The 14,943-nt window shown below is 36.7% G+C and overlaps 1 long non-coding RNA gene across 1 annotated transcript in view; it reads left to right on the top strand.

Moving 5' to 3' along the window:
- LOC306643627 overlaps window positions 1-1,329 on the top strand; it is a 152,312-nt gene extending 150,983 nt beyond the window's left edge. The window contains exons 2-3 of the long non-coding RNA XR_013759015.1: window positions 1,117-1,163; window positions 1,267-1,329. This is a non-coding gene — a long non-coding RNA (uncharacterized lncRNA). The remainder of the gene's footprint in view (window positions 1-1,116; window positions 1,164-1,266) is intronic.
- The last annotated feature ends 13,614 nt before the right edge of the window (window positions 1,330-14,943 follow it).

The raw sequence follows: 14,943 nt of genomic DNA, 5'->3' as shown, positions 1-14,943 counted from the left end.
TATTATGATTGTATTGTGCCGATAATTTTAGGATAGGTACATTGTGCATCTCCAATAGTACAAAGTATCCTAAATTCTGTTTTTACTTAGCATCTCCTACTTTTTTCTATTTCTGTGCTTCTGGGAGTTGGAGCAATGGTGTAGAGTAGCAGGATAAGGAGTAGGAGAAGGGAGGGAAGCACTGTTCAAAATGGTTAAGGTTATTTTTAAAGGAAGGAGCAATTCCTGCGGCACCATATCAGGATCTGATTGTTTCGCAGAACACTTCTACAGAACCACTATTCTCCCAACTGTCTAGTCAACTAATTTGATGACTACCTCTCACCATAAACACCCTGTGCCCCCTCTCAGATAAACATTATGCCTTCTACCCATAAATGGTGGCCAACCGAAAGGGGAAGTTCCTTATCATTTTTTCACAAAATCTACCAAGCCTCCTGCATCTTTTTTATCTCCTGCAAAAGGAATGAAATATCCGTGGGCCTATCATATTTCTCTACATAGCAGAAATCATTTCCTCTTTACTCCTCATGGGCTCTGCTCCTGCATGATGCTTTATTATTATTGGTGTTGTTCTTTCTGTGATCAGTTGCTATATAACAGTTTATTATTTATGATGTAGCACCTCACGTCTTTCAGTAAATACATAGTCCCTTTCTTAACTCTACAATTCCGGACATTGTCCCATTTCTTATTTCCATGTTCTAGTCAAACTTCTTGAAAGAAAGATCTATAATTACTCACTCCATTCATCACACCCATTCTTGCTCATCTCGTTGCCACTGAGTTCCTGATCCTACCACCTCCAAAAATGTTTTGGCAGGGTGGTCAATAACCTTCATGCTGTATCTGTCAGCCCAGTTGACAATCTTCTCAGGCTTCTGTGACAGCCTGGTTTCTACCAACCTAAATGACTTCCTTCTTAGTCTCTTTCTTCTCAGTCTCTCCTGATCACTCCTTCAATTCATTCCTAAATGTCACTGGCTAACATGCTCACTCTTAAACCCCTCCCCTAATTGGATCACCATTTATCTTTAACTAATTTTGACCATAGTATTTTTTTTTTAATTCACACTTGTTGATGGTGCTCATAATTTTATTTCCACCTTTCAACAGGGATATCCAACTTGCATACTTGAGATCTTCATCTGGATGGCTGACGGGTAACAATGTGTCAAAAATGGTCACTTAATTTTATAACTGAACCCATAAATATCCTTCCCCACAGTCTTACCTATCTCAGTCAATGGCTCTACCATTTATCAGGCTGCTGAGTCCAGTGATCTAGAAGGCAACATGATCCTTCACTATTATCCTCTGCATTCAAACCACCATTAAGGCTCTACCATAAAACATGTCTTCTGCAAAATCTCCTCTCCATCTTCACACGGCCAATTTTTGAACATGTGTTGTTTGAAGAAGCATGACCTCAGACTGAGCATGCTTAGGGAAGCCTACCTCTACATGTGGTGATAGTCTTTCCTCTATGAATCTGCATAAGCTCCCCCAATAAAAGCTTCTTGCTTTCTTAGTCCCAGAAGATATGGTTTTGAGAATTATCTCCAGTGCGGTTTATTACTTATTGCAATTAAGAAGCCTTGTTTTACTCTTGTATCTCCTGATTATGTTTTGTGGCCTTGCATTGACCTAGGGGTAAATCCACTGTGTTCAGTTACAACATCACAAACCCTACAGAGTGAAACTGCTTTCTTTCATTTTGCCTTTTCCCATTTCCTCTAGATCCCAGCTGAGAGTTGTTGGGCCTATATCTACACAATGCTCAGATCCCTTGGCTCTGATGATACACGCAAAATGAGCTAGAAATCTCCCCCAAACCCATCTCCAAACCAGGACACAAAGCAGTGTCCTGTTTTGCCTGCAAATAATTGGTTATTTTCTTTGGGTAAGGCACCCTCATTATGCCCATTTCAAGCATGATTCCACTTCCAAACTTTTATTAATTGCTGAATACAGATAGACACTGCACTCAGCCTGCTTTGTTGAACATTCCCAAATCTAAGACAAAGAAACCATTTGTTGGCTTCTAAAATGGTGTTGCCAAGGGCAATGTTAGTGTTCTAGAAGAGTGTATTTTCCTATCTGAGTGAGCAGAAAAGAGTATTTCAGCAGTCCAAGCACAACATAACATTAGGTCCACAGAAGACAATGAGCCTGAGACGGCCCATTGGTTCAGTATGTGGTAGAAATGAATAGATGTGCATCAACTGTCTCTTGTGCTGCAGCTCAGAGTGCCTCAGGAATCAGGAAGTAAAATATCAGAAAAGCAGGAGGTAAATACAAAGATATTAGACATATTAAGGGATGAAATGGCATTTCATTTTTTTGCCCTCGAGCCAACTGTGTAGTTACAATGATCTCACATTAACTGCTCTATTTGTGCAAATTTGAAATCAAGGCCATTCGGGAACAGGGAGGGCCCATCAGCTCCTGGAGGGCCAGAAATGGAAATGTACACACTCTGAAGGTTCCAAAATGGTGTGACCTGTACAGCCTAGGAAAGCAGTTTCCTCTGAAGGTTTATGTAGATTGGTGAAAGAGCACAGAGAAGCTGCAAAATCTCAGGAACAATGGGAGTCAGGATCAGAGAATGAACCGTGTTAAATTAGTGCAGAGCTGGGAGATCAGCAGGAGCATCTGCATGCAAATGTGCCTCAGGTAATTTAGCACTAATTACTAAAATGCTGTTTTTCTGACCTCACCGGCATTCTTCTCTGTTTATGTACTTCTAACTTTCCTGTATTTCTTTTTGTCAGCGTAGCTTTTATTAGGTCAACTGGGAGGGTGCAGCACATGGCTGTGAGCATAGTATAAAACTTGGGCTTATCTTGGGATTTCCATATAGACAGCTTTGGCAACTCCAGCAATTCCCACACACAGTGCAGGGAGGCCTTTCAATAAACTGTGTGCATGCTTATATATATTCATGTGTTCATTTCCTATAACAACAGCTATATCATAGAACCCACCAGTATGATCATTTCAACTTTGCTATGCTAGGAAAGCTAATAGAACAAAATCCAAAGAAAAGAAATCAAAGCTGCAATGTATTTAGCAAGATCTGCACTACAGAGTCAAGCTGCCTATGACCTTCGAGCAGGAATTTCTGCCAAGAAACAGCCATGAAAGGCAGATGTGGGATGAAGAAAATCCACTAATTTGTCTCTGAGCACTTTTGTAGATAGCTGCTATTAGAAAGACTGTAATGGATTTAGATATGTAACCTGTAGCAATAGATCCCATTTGATTGTGCAGAAGGCCTTGAGTTAAATCTAAAAACACAGGTTCAGTAAGGGCCTGACTTCTTTTTCAACTCCATCCTCCACCCTTAGAAGACTTTACTAGATTGTGAAACTAACCTAGATGCCCTTCACCAGATGAATGGATAAAGAAACTGTGGTGTATATACACAATGGAATATTATTCAGTCATAAAGAAGAACAATATAATGGTATTTGCAGATAAATGAATGGAATTGGAGAATATCATGCTAAGTAAAATAAGCCAATCCCAAAAAACCAAAGGCCAAATGTTTTCTCTGATAAATGAATGAAAATATATAATGGGGAAATATATAAGGGGTAGGGTGAGAGAAGAATGAAGGAAATTTAGATTTCATAGAGGGAAACGGGGCAGGGGGCGGAGGTATGAAAGATGGTGGAATGAGACAGACATCATTGCCCTATGTACATGTATGATTACACGAATGGTATAAATCTACGTCATGCACGCCATAGAAATGAAAAGATGTACTCCTTTTGTGTAAATGAATCAAAATGCAGCCTGTAAAAAGGAAAAAGAAAAAAAAGAAAACTCTATTGACTTTCAGTTGGGGTGAACTCCTGCTTCTCCAGTCTCCCTTGATCATCTCACACTGAATACCTTCACATTTTGGAAAGTAGGAACAAACTGAAATTTAGTGTGACTTTTTCATCATCCATTTCTGTAAAACCTAAGTAAGAAGAACATGGACAAGATATAGAAGAATGCAACCATACATTCGTTTACCATATCATAAAAATTTGGGGCTATATATTGCTAATCTGTTGCTAGAGTATAAAATCCACAGGGACAAAGATGGAGACTTTGTCATATTTTATTTTCAGCATCGAGCAAGTGTTGGGCCCATCCTGGGCACACATTACATAGCATGGATTATTTAAAGGGTCACATGGGAAGAGTTCATGAAGGATATGCATCTGAGTTTCCTTATTGATCTAGCGATAAGTGATTGGAGGAGAGGAAGAAGATGGAGGTCTACTCCAACACGATAATCTAGCTTCAAGACTTTGAATAGTAAAAACAAATGAGTGTTTTATTAACTTATTCACAAATACATAGTGTCTATTATGTGCTAGGAATGCTGTAGTGAAGTAATATGTAAAGACCCCACCACAAAGAGTCATAGTGAGGGGGTCAGAAAACAGTGCGTGCGTGCACACGTACACACACACACGCGCGTGCGCACACACACACACACACACACACACTCACACGCACACACACGCACACATACACACAGGGTCTACCCTATGATGGTTCCTCATACTTTTTTTGTTTTTTGGAGATTTAACACCATTGTGTGTGTGTGTGTGTGTGTGTGTGTGTGTGTGTGTGTGTGTGTGTTAGGGGGTGTGTGCTGCCTATTCTCTAACTCCCCGCTCTATTTTTAGTAGGGATCTTTAAATGTTTCTTCACTGAAGAAAGATATACCTAAACATTTCTACACATTTTACATGGTTCTAAGGAAACCAAGCAAAGCCTAGAACAGTGTCAGGATGTGTTGGGGAGCCGGTGGGGAATGGGCATTTGAGTTGTAGTGACCAACCAAGCCCATCTCCAGGTAAGAGCTACAGCCAAGGAAATGGGGAGGAAAAAGGGAGGTCAGGGCAGAGAAAGTAATGTGGAACTTTGCAGGTCACATTTAGGGATGTTAGTTACTGATTAAGAAAAGGAGAGAAGGAGTCAAGAAGTGACACGTCATGACATGACCTGTATTTTCACAGGATCACACTAACTGCTCTGTATTATGCAGAGTTCTTGAGAGGAACATAACCAATACATTGTGCATATAATTTTAAGAGGAAACTTATTAGATTGACTTACACAATCAGAAGCTGGATAGTCCCACGGGGACCATGTGCAGGCTGGAGAGCTGGGAAAAGCAGTAGCTGCTCAGTCCAAGAATATGAGCCTCAGAACAAGAGGGACCAAGAATTCAACCCCAGTCTGAGTCTGAAGGAAGCCTGAGAGCTCCCTGGAGAGGTTCCGTGAGTTCACATTCACAGGTCCAGCAAGCCGGAGTCTGAAATCTGCAAGCAATGGCAGCAGCAAAAGTTGCACCCATTCAAGAAAACATGAGTTTTGTGAGTCTTTCCCCTCTTCCGCTTTTTGCTCCATCCAGGCCCACAGCCTACTGGATGGTGCTCCCACTTCCGGGGTCAGTTTCTCGCACTTCGGTTCACTGACTCATGTGGCCGTTGTCTCTGGAAACACACTCTCACAGACACCCAGAAGTGTACTTTACCAATTCTCTACACATCTCTCAATCCTGTCAGGGTTACAATCAAGATTAACCATCAAAAATACTAAATATGTATATATATATATATATATATATATATATATATGAAAAGAAAATTTGAAATATTATAGGCAAGTATGGGGTCAGCTTATCCTATACCGTGGAAATGACAGAAAGTCAAAAGAAGAGGAGCCAAAAAAGTCAGGAATGATGTCAATGTTTTATTCCAAACAACAGGAGAGATGGCTTTTCTCTTGACTGAGGTAGAGAACATTTTAAAGATGAGGTGTATGGTAGTACCAGGGGAAATATCAGAAGCTCGACTTTACACCTGTAATGTTTGAAAAGCCTATGACATTTAAGTGGAATGGAGAGCAGGCAGCTGGATATGTGTGTGTGTGTGTGTGTGTGTGTGTGTGTGTGTGTGTGTGTGCATCTGGGAGAAGGAGAGAGAGAAATAAATTTAGAAATCATCAGCGTGTAGCTCCACGGGCATAGATAAAATCCATGAGACTGAGGAATGAATGCTGACGGGGAAGAGCAGGGATCCTCAGCAATTCCCAGATTTAGAGATTGGGGTGATGAGGGTAAGTGACACTGAAGGCAGAAGGAGAAGTCAGAGGTAAGCCAGGTGACAATAGGTGCATGGAAGCTATTGAGGAAATGCTCCAAGGATGAGAATGACCAGGAATGTCAAACACTTAGGGTACATGGGGCAAGATGAAGGCTGAGAGGTTTCCACTGTACTCAGGTTGTTTGTTTGTTTGTTTGTTTTCTGGTTTTGTTTGTTTGTATTTGCTTATAGTTTTATTCCTCCTATATGCCTTGTAGTCATATTTTACCAAGTGTGTACATTTTCCCCGTTTGCATCATAATTCTCCATATAGATCTATATGAAGACACACATGTCTCTCTATTATATACAGATAGAGCTTTGTGTTGTTTTCTGGACTCCTCACTGTAAGCATCATGAACCCAGACACTTCAGTATGTATGTATTTCTGACAATGATGACACTCTCTTGCAAAAACAATGTGCAGTTGGCAAAATTGGCAAATTGAAAGTTGTGAGATTCTGGATATATTTTGAAGGCATAGCAAACAGTATTTTGTGATATTCATGTGAAAACTAAACAAAGACAAAACAAAACCCCACAAAAACAGAAATGAATGACCCCCATGTTTTGGGTATGATAATAAACATAGTTTTGAATAATTATATGAAATGCATAATGGTCTAATCCATTGTTCCTATTAAAATTTTGTCAGTTTCCCCCAAAATGCCTTACTTAAAGATTTTTCTAGTCCAGGATCAAATGAACATTCATCATGTCGCTTTTAATTTGTAATAGTATCTCAGTCTTTCCATATGGTCCCTGACTTTGATACTTTATGAGAGTTCAGATTAGTTAGGTTTTTTATTTGTTTCTTTCTTTTTTTCTTTTCTTCTCTTTTTGGACTAGGGATTCAACCCAGGGGTACATTAGCACTGAGACACATCCCCGGCCCTTTTATTTTTTATTTTAACCCAGGGTCTCACAATTTGCTTAGGATCTCACTAAATTGCTGAGGCTGGTCTCAAACTTGTAATCCTCCCGACTCACTCTCCTGAGTCTCTGGGATTATAGGCATGTGCCATTGTCCTCAACCAGACTAATTAGTTTTGAGAATTTATCTCCATTTGAATTTGCCTTGTTTCCTCATGAGTAGATTCTTCATTTGGAGCATAATAAGCATCAGGGTGATACATACATCTCAAAGCAACATATTAGGAGGCACTAATATCAATCTTCACCAATATTCTTGATGTAAAGTTTGATAACTTGATTAAGATGGTATTTGCCAGGTTTCTCTACAATTCAGTTACCATTTGTCCTCGTCAGGAATTTGTAGGAAAATAATTTGGGACATATACATATCCAGATTCTCATTTAAATTGCACCTATAAGTTTTAAGAAACATTAACAATTTTAACCCAAATATTATTTTAGACCAATCAAGTGATTCTTTACTGTACAAAAAAAGAACTTGCCATTTATTATTATTTATTATATGGATGTTAATTTTGTTCATATCATTATGTATTAATATTTTTAATTATTCAATGTGTGATAATTCACTATTGAGTTTACTTTTTTACTCATATTGTCTCAGAATTGGCCCCCAGTGCAAGCCCACTCATGTTAACTCTGTTATCCTTATGACATACTCCCAATATTCTTTAAGCCCTTTATCACTTCCTGGTGCTAAGATATCCCAGGATCATTGTGGAATTTTCCTGTTTCAGCCATGATATAAGATAGAAAATGATGCTTAGAAACCAAGGACGGGATGTTTATTAGCCATTTGCATATCCTCCCTTGTGAAGCATCTGTTTAGGTCTCTTTTCTATTTTCTAATCAGGTTTTCTTAGTTTCTTCTTTTTTTTTTTAATGTCTGGAAAATATATACTTGAAAAGTCATTTGGTAGATGTATCTGTCTCTTTCATCTCTAAACCTTTACTTATTAATTTTTGTAAGTACAAGTTTGAATAAGCAATTTAAAACATATGATTATGTCTATTTTGTCAGTTTTTCCCTTTTGTTTGTATTTCTTGCGATGTTCCATCCAATTAATTTTTGCCTACTCCAAGCTAAAAAATATTTCCAGTGATGTCATTGGGAATTGGAAGATTATGACAAATTCTTTCATTAAAGTAAAGAGAACCCACCCAAAATTATCAAGACAATTTTTTCTTGTAATGCTGAGAATTAATCAAAGTCTGGCAACAACCCTGGAAGCATGTATTTAATAAAATTAGCTAAATCTCAGCAAGAACAGGGAGCATTGTGGCATTTTATCTCTATTTTATCCCTATTTTTAACCCCTCTCTAGCTTGATGGTGTCATTGAAAACCGACATGTACAATTGCAGTAAGTACTAGCCACCCAGCATCTTCTGGAGGGTCAGTGTGATCTGGGGTTCTTATAAAACTGTGTCTCAGAGAATGATCATTATTTGACCTGCCAGAGTCCTGGGGAATCTCACTCCCAAGGCTTATCACTATTTGCTTTAAAAGCTCAAATGTGCAAGTACCCTTTTCCTTAGAGGCGTTTAGCAAGAAGAACCAGCAGCAATTGTTTGATACTGCAGATGCCTAAGGAGATGAAAACAGTTGAGGAAAATAACAAACTGGCCAAAAAATTTAAAAGGAAATGATGGGGAATGAGATGCCTACCATTGAAGAGATCAGAAATATTCCTTGAAATCTAGAAAGTCACACCTATATGCAAACTGTGCACATTCTCTGTAAAGACCTAATAAGGACCTGTGCTTTCACCTCTGGCTGACTTTGAGGCAGGAATGAAGGCAATGCAGTTGTAAATTGCCTGAGTGTTCAAGCATGTCCCAACACACACACACACACACACACACACACGTGCACATACAAGACCTAAAGCAAGACCTAGGAGGCTTACTGTTACCTTAAATTGAAGACAGTCTCTCTCCATTTAGTAAATGATCATAAAACTAACCAAGCCATGTTGTCAGAGATCATAAACAACAAATAATATAGATTTTTGCAGAACTAACTCAGAAACGTTTCTAGATAAGCAAATCCATTGATAACAGAACAACAAATATCAATAATAATGAATTCTAAAGAGTAAGGAGAATGACAAATTGTATCCTATTCTATCATACAATATTAATTTTTTGCTATGGTATGCATTATATCGTTATGTTGTTTTAAAGTTATATTTTTCAAAAAATATGTATCTGACATGTCAACAAAAGAAAAGAAAAAAAAAGTGTATGCACCAAAGGAAAAAAGCAATAAAGCAATCTATGGAAATTTTCCTTAATACAGCAAAGATGTTTGCTCAACAAAGACTGAATATTTTAATATGTAGAATTTAAGAAATTGTATCTGGAGAATTAAAAAAAGTATGAGCAAAATATTTCACCAAATAGAGAACATGAGAGGTAGAAACTCCAAAAAAAGAATGAAACAGAAGTTCTAGATTTAAAAAATTAAATAACTGAAAAGAAAATTCACTAGGGGGATTCAACATTAGTTTTAAGAAAGCAGAAGAAATAGCTATAAGATGTATCATTTAGAGTATACAACCTGAGGAACAATTATGAATAAAGATGTATCTAACAACCCAAGATAAATGAAGCAAGAGATGGAAAAATTGAATAGGGAAATAGACATTTTTATAGTAATAACTGGACAGATCAGCACTCCATGTTCAACTACTCAGAAGATTGAAAGCAAAATAAAAGACAAAGATGACTGCTGTTTATCAACTTCTATCAACTGCTTATGTTGCTGATGCTGACTCAGGGCCAGGAAGCAGAGTTCAGGGTTCCAGTAGGTAGAAGAAAATGCAAGATGTTGTTGGGATGGTAGTCATTCCTTATATAGAGGCGGCAATAACCCCTAGCCAGTTCATTTACATAGGCTTTTTTATATGCAGGCCAGACAAAGAAGGCACACTCTCAGCAGGTTACATCAGTGGGTGCATGCTCACAAGCAAATGTTTATGACTTTGAGTACATACTCTGAATCAGAGTATGATCTTGACTACACACTAAAAACACAGCCCACCTGAATCCTTGGTGAGGGAGACTAACTACAGTGATGTGGAACCTTCCCAACACTACTGTTGAACAACTACACAGAAGATCAACTCAGATATAAAACACTAGAATTCTAGCAAATACTTAGCAGTCATCTTTACAACACTCTACTTAACATCTGTAGGAAAGAAATCCCATTCAAGTATACAGGTAACATTTTTTAAGACAGTCTGTATGCTAAGTCATATAGCAAACCTCAATATATTTGAAAGAACTGGAATTATGAAAGGATATTCTCTGGCCTCAGAGGGATGAGATTAGAAATGATTAAAAAAACTAAATTTGAAGAGTCATGAATGTATAGAAATTAACATACTCATAAATATTTAATACCAGATAATAAATCACAAGAGCAATTAAAACATATTTGAGATGAACTAAACAAAAGACCATACAAAAACTTACAGAATGCACCTAACACAGGGTTAAGAAGGAAGATTACAGCTAGAAACACTATATTTTAAATAAAGATCTCAAATCATAACTTATCCATTCATCTTTAAAAAGTAGAATAAAATAGCAAATTCTGAAGATGAAAGAAAAAATAATGAGAACAGAAATAGACAATAAAAATTAAGGACAAATCAATGAAAAAAAGCTAGTTCTTTGAAAGTATCAACACTAGAAGCAAAATTTTAGCAAGACTGAGCAAGAAGCAAAGAGAAAAATTTCCATTTACTAAAAACAAGAATGAAAGTGGAAACCTTAACCCCAACTTTATACAACAGAAAAGATTATAAGGGAACACTATGACTATTTGTATGCAAATAAATAAAAAAATGTAGATGAAGTAGACAAATTCAACAGGATATAGCCTGATTAGGAAAAACTGAAAACCCGAATGGATCCACAAAATGTGAAGTGATTGTATTACAAAGCAAAACAGATCCCTCTCCCACCCCACCCAACCTTCACTGAGGTATTTCCAAGACAACTGCATTGATAAAAATTTATCAAATATTAATTAAATAGGTATTGATCCTAATTATTCTTGAATTCTTCCAAAATATAGAATGGAGGGAATAGGTCCCAACACATTTTATAAGACCACTTTTGCCATAATAGCAAATCAGACAAAGATATTACAAGGAAAGAAAACAGATCATTTTCCTTATGAATATAGACACAAAAATGTTCAACGAAATGTTAGAAGCTAAGCCCACCAACATGCATATGCAATTAAAAGCCATGAATTTCAGGATGAAATATTGACCCAACATACAGAAATCAATCAAAGAATACGCCTTATTCATTCAGCGAAGGACAAACACATGATAGACAAAAAGCCAAGAAGTCATTTGATAAAATACAATGAATTTGCATTATAAAAGCACTCGATGAACTATAGATAATAACATACTCCCTCAAGCTAATAATAGATGTTATGAAAATCCTGTAGTTGACATCATTCTTTTTTATGGTACATTGTAGTTATACATAATAGTGGAATTCATTGAGACATATTTGTCCATCCACAAAACATAGCATGTTCAACATTCTTAGTGTTACTCACCATTCTATTTGAAGTTATATCAAGGGCAAATAGTCAAAATGACAGCATCTTGTATAAACAAAATCAAAATGTCTTACAGTAATGAATTTACACATTTTCAGGATAAAAGATCGATATATAAAAGTCAGTTTTATTTGCTAAAAATTAACAGTCCTAAAATAAAATTAAGAATTTCACTTACTATAGCATAAAAGAATAGAATGCTTACAGCATGCTTAACCAAAGAAGTGTAAAATCTTTAAATACTACAAAACATCTATGAAAAAAAAAATCAAAGAATGAGCTTTAAATAAATGAACGATATGTTGTGTTCATGGAGTGGAGCTACTAACATTGTTAAGGAGGAAATAGTTCCCAGACTCATCTATAGTTCAAATATATCTTTCATCAATATTCCAACTTTTTTTATACTATCCTAAAATTCATATGGAGACACATGAGACTCAGAATAGGCAAAACAAGCTTTAGAAAAGAAAAAAAAAAATTGGAAGACTAGTACTTCTCAATTTCAAAATATACTAAAAAGCTACAGTAATCAAGATAGGGTGGTACTGATAAAATGATAGACATAGAAATTGAAAGAATAGAATTGAGAGCACAGAAATACACCTGTATATGTATGATCAATTGATTTGGAATTTCATTTTATCTCTTTTTATTCCACAGTTTTTATTGGTGCATTATAGTTCTTATATAGTCATACCTGTGAAGTCAGTTGACAAAAGGCAGTCAGTGTAGATAATAAATAATTGGGAAGATGGGGGCTGGTTAGAAAGGAAAGAAATGTTGACATCTCCAAAGCCCTTCCCCCTCCACCTCCAACCCGTTGCTAAGGTAACCTGCCCCAAGAATTGTTCTTCCCTGCATGGAGTTAAGAGACATTAATTAATGTCTCCAGGATTTTCCCTTCCTGCTCTTACCGCTAGGCTGCTTCCTTCTAGGGTTTGGATCACTCCACCTTCACCTTTTGGCCACTGGTCACAAGATAAGGGGAGAAGGAGAGCTGGAGAACAAAGAAATCTACAATGTAGAAAAAAAGCAGGACAACCCCTCTTATTTGGATATCCAGCTTGGGGCCCCTTCTTTGCAGAGAAGTCTATCTCTGTTCTATCCTTTAAATAAAACTTGCTTTGTACCCTTGCCTTTGTTTCTTGGGTGTTCAATCTTCACATCTGAGGAAACAGAACTCAGCCCTGACAGATTTTCATCACCTGAGGTATCCCTGCACACAATATAACAATATAATTTGACCAACAGAGTCTGAGTAATTCAAAGTCAGAGAGAATAATTCTTCCAACAAATGGTCCTGTATAATTGAGTATCTATATACAAAAGAATGAAGTTGGATTTCTTATTTATACCACATACAAAAATTAACTTAAAAACGAATAAAGACCTAAATGCATGAGCTGTAATTGTAAGTCTCATAGAAGAAAATATGGTTCTATATCTACAAAACCTTAGATTAGGAAATGGTTTCTTAGACGTGATAAGCATTCAAGAAAAACAGATAAATTGAAATTTCATACTATTATATATTTTGTGGTTCAAAAGACACAAAAAGTAAAAAGAAAACCCACAGAATGGGAGAAAATATTTTCAAATATTTCTCTTATAATGCCACAGGTGATCACATGACATGTCTTTTTCAGGTCAAACATCTTTTCCTCATCTCCTAACATATGTCAAATTAAACAAATTTAGGAAGATTCTCCTTCTGTAACTTGTACAAAAAAGGCACATTATACTCAGGGTAAGGATCCTTTATTGACTCAGCTTAGCAAGGTTGTAAGTTATAAAAAACAAAACGGAACATAAAGATCCTTAAAACCACCCTATGATTTCATCTAACTCCAATTAGAATGGCTTTTATCAAGAACACAAACAATAATAAGTGTTGGCATGAATGTGGGGAAAGAGGCACACTCATACATTGCTGGTGGAGTTGCAAGTTGGTGCAGCCACTCTGGAAAGCAGTATGAAGATTCCTCAGAAAACTTGGAATGGACCCACCTTTTGACCCAGCTATCCTACTCCTCGATTTATACTCAGAGGTCTTAAAATCAGCATACTACAGTGATGCAGCCACATCAATGTTCATAGCAGCTCAATTCACAATATCTAGTTTGTGGAACCAACCAAGATGCCCTTCAACAGATGAATGGATAAAGAAACTGTGGTATATATACACAATGGAATAATATTCAGCCATAAAGAAGAATAAAATTACGGCATTTGCTGGTAAATGGATGAAGTTGGAAAATATCACATTAAGTGAAATAGGCCAAGCCCAAAAAACCAAAGGTTGAAAACTGTTTTCTCTGATAAGTGGATGATGACATATAACGAGGGGGGTCAATGGGGGCAAGAGAAGAATGAAGGAACTTTGGATGATGTAGTGGAAAATGGGGTGGGAGGGAGTGGGAGAAGGGAAGATAGTAGAATGAAACAGTATTATCCTGTGTATATATGATTACATGAATGGTGTGAACTGACATTGTGCACAACCATAGAAATGAAAAGTTGTACCCCATTTGGGTACAATGAATAAAAATACAGTCTGTAAATTTTTTTTTTTTAAATAAATTAAAAAAAAAAAAAGTTCTCAGGACTTGTGCTCAAAACACACCTTCTATCCTTTGCTCCACGGTGAAAGCTTTTAGTCATTAGTGTTTGTGTGAACTTGACTTATTCAACATGTTACTTTGTCTCTTAGGGTTTTGCATATAATTTAAAGAATAGGTTAACATTTTTTTGCATAAGGATATAAAAATGTTTCAGTGGATTTTTTAAAAACCTGTCAATAACTTACTGAATTGCCATGGTACTTTTATAAAAATTCAATTAAACACAGGTTTGTGTTTGTTCCTCCACTTCCTATGCTTTTTCAAAGTTCTTATTACAATCATTTTTTTAAATGGAAAAAACTTATGAAACCACTGAGACCATATTACTGTCATTTTAACATCAGGTTGTAACATCTTCAACTTTGTGCACTCATAAAACTGTTTGACTATTCTGTCTTTTATATTTTACATAACTTTCGAATTTTGATTTCTACAAAAAGATGTTGGGGTTTTGATTGAGATTATTATTGATCTATGTAAGCTTGTGACCCATAAATGACAGAGGCAGGAGATGGAAAGCAAACCTGGGACCAGCAAGCTTTCCTTTTTTCTGCATTGAGGTCCATCGATCAGGCACGGGAGGGCCCATTTTTCTGGGAATGGAGATGGCCCCCAGATTACACAAGGAATCTGGG

The sequence above is a fragment of the Sciurus vulgaris genome (assembly GCF_902686455.1).
Source record: "Sciurus vulgaris genome assembly, chromosome: 14".
NCBI lineage: Eukaryota > Metazoa > Chordata > Mammalia > Rodentia > Sciuridae > Sciurus > Sciurus vulgaris.
The sequence above is the reverse complement of the archived record's forward strand: the minus strand, read 5'-3'. Positions and strand labels throughout refer to the sequence as shown.